This window comes from Petromyzon marinus, unplaced genomic scaffold (genome assembly GCF_048934315.1).
Source record: "Petromyzon marinus isolate PM22_M1 ecotype Great Lakes invasive population unplaced genomic scaffold, UKy_Petmar_22M1.pri1.0 PM_G_Scaffold_6, whole genome shotgun sequence".
NCBI classification, from domain to species: domain Eukaryota; kingdom Metazoa; phylum Chordata; class Hyperoartia; order Petromyzontiformes; family Petromyzontidae; genus Petromyzon; species Petromyzon marinus.
The window spans coordinates 447,501-450,000 of record NW_027423013.1 but is presented as its reverse complement, the minus strand read 5'-3'; the positions used below and the strand labels follow the sequence as shown (position 1 = coordinate 450,000).

Here is a 2,500-nt window from a genome sequence, read left to right as displayed (position 1 = left end):
AAAAAGACAGGGGCCCCCATGTCAGACAGCTTACATTTTTCTTCTAGGCCTCTTGAGACATTGTCTCCCCCACCAAATGTAACAACGGGGACTTCATCCATACTCGCTCAAGCAGCTGAGCGGCTTACGAATGAGAATTCTGGGACCCTGGAAAAGCCTGCAATGGAGGCAATAAAGGCTTGGCTTAACGGCGAGGGCCAACATGATGCCCTCGTAGAAACTGCCACAGCATTGATGCTTTGTCCGATGAGATTGGTGAAAAACAAAGGCAAACGTTCAAAACCCGAGAACGACATTATTAAACCCAGGATATTACCCACACGATCTTGGATGAAGAAGAGAGCGGAAAAACGAGGAAGCTTCATGAAGCACCAGAAGCTCTTCTTTAAGAACCGCTCTCTTCTTGCGTCCTTAGTCCTGGATGGCACTGAACGTCATGAATGCCGAATCCCGAACGCAGATGTATATCGTTTTTACTGCGAAAAATGGGAGAAGGTGTTGCCATTCAATGGCCTGGGCCAATTTAAGTCATCAGGTGTTGCAAATAACGAATACTTTGAGCCCCTAATTTCGGTGGAGGAAGTTCAGACTGCCATACGGGCCATTAAACCAACGTCAGCAGCTGGGCCAGATGGCCTAACAAGGGCTGCAATCTGTGCTGCCGACCCCGAGGGTCGGACACTGACAGCCCTATTTAATGCATGGATGATTACAGGAATTATTCCCAAAGAGTTGAAAAAGAATAGGACGATTCTTATTCCTAAGGTTATGGATGATGAAAAGCTGAAAGAATTGGGGAACTGGAGACCAATAACGATCGGTTCAATGATTCTGAGATTATTTTCCAGACTAATGACTGCACGTCTTGCTCGTGCTTGTCCCTTAAACCCAAGGCAGCGTGGTTTTATAGCGGCATCTGGCTGCTCTGAAAATCTTAAGGTGCTACAGGACCTTATGAGACATGCTAAGAAATTGCACAGGCCGTTGGCTGTCATGTTTATCGACATAGCGAAAGCTTTTGACTCGGTTTCGCATGCTCATATTTTATGGGTGTTAAGGCACAAGAAAGTAGATGAACACGTGGTGGGCATCATCCAGAACGCCTACGATCGGTGTACGACCTCGTTCAAAAGCAATGGCGAGTCGACTCGAGAAATTAGCATACGTGTTGGTGTCAAACAGGGTGACCCCATGTCACCCCTGCTCTTCAATCTTGCCATGGACCCTTTGATATGCACCCTAGAGTCACACGGAGTTGGGTACTCCATTGATACCGACCACGTGACAGCTCTTGCGTTTGCTGATGATTTGGTGTTGGTGAGCGAATCTTGGGTTGGTATGGCCGCCAATCTAGCGATCTTGGAATCATTTTGTGGGCTATCGGGATTGGAGGTTCAGGCCAGAAAGTGCCAGGGCTTCATGATAAGCCCAACCAAAGATTCATATACGGTGAACAACTGCGACCCATGGACTATCAAAAATAAAGATGTCCATATGATCCAACCTGATGAATCAACGAAATACCTTGGTCTGAAAATTGGCCCTTGGACTGGCACTATACAGCCTGATCTACATTGTCAGCTAAAGACATGGATCTCGAAAATCGATGAGGCGCCTCTGAAGCCAACTCAGAAGGTTGAACTACTCAATGCCTATGCCCTACCCAGATTGTTATATCCTGCAGACCACTCGGACTGCAAGCAATCAACTCTCCGTGGGTTGGACCAAGAGATTAGAAAGGCGGTAAAAGGATGGCTCCACCTTCCCGCTTCAACTTGTGATGGACTGTTATATGCCAGAGCCCGAGACGGAGGCCTTGCCATCTTGAAACTGGAAAAAACAATCCCTTCGGTTCAAGTTAGAAGGCTGCAACGTATAGCAAACTCGTCCGATGCTATCACCCGTAATATTGTGTCCTCGCAGGGTATGGAGGAAGAATACCGTAATTTGTGGGTACGAGCAGGGGGTGACAGTGATGCAATCCCAACATTCGTTCTCAGGGACTCGGTGTCAAAAGAACCTGTATATCCGAGACCCTGCGATTGGAGGGAGCATGAATTTCAGAGATGGTGCGAAAAGCCGGTTCAAGGAAGGGGCATTGTAAACTTTGCGCATGATAGAATCAGTAATGCTTGGTTGAGGCCATGGTGCGGCTTTAAACAATGCTTCTTTATCGCAGCACTACAACTAAGGGCAAATATTTACCCAACAAGAGAAAGCTTGAACAGAGGCAGAGATGGGGCCTTACGTTCCTGCAGGAAATGCTCTGCCAGACTCGAGTCCCTTTCGCACATTCTCGGTCAATGTCCTGCAGTACAGAAAGCAAGAATTGCGCGACATAACAAGATCAGTAACATTCTGGCAGACGAAGCGGCTAGATTGGGCTGGTCTGTATACAAAGAGCCACGGTTCATATCCGAGACGGGAGAGATGAGAAAGCCTGACCTCGTGTTTGCAAAAGATGAGGAGGCGGTTGTGATCGATGTCACCGTCCGTTTTG

General features: G+C 47.6%; 1 pseudogene; it reads left to right on the top strand.

Annotated features, from left to right (window-relative positions):
• Positions 1–2,500, top strand: part of LOC142919101 (28S ribosomal RNA) — a 10,378-nt pseudogene that overhangs the window by 3,941 nt on the left and 3,937 nt on the right.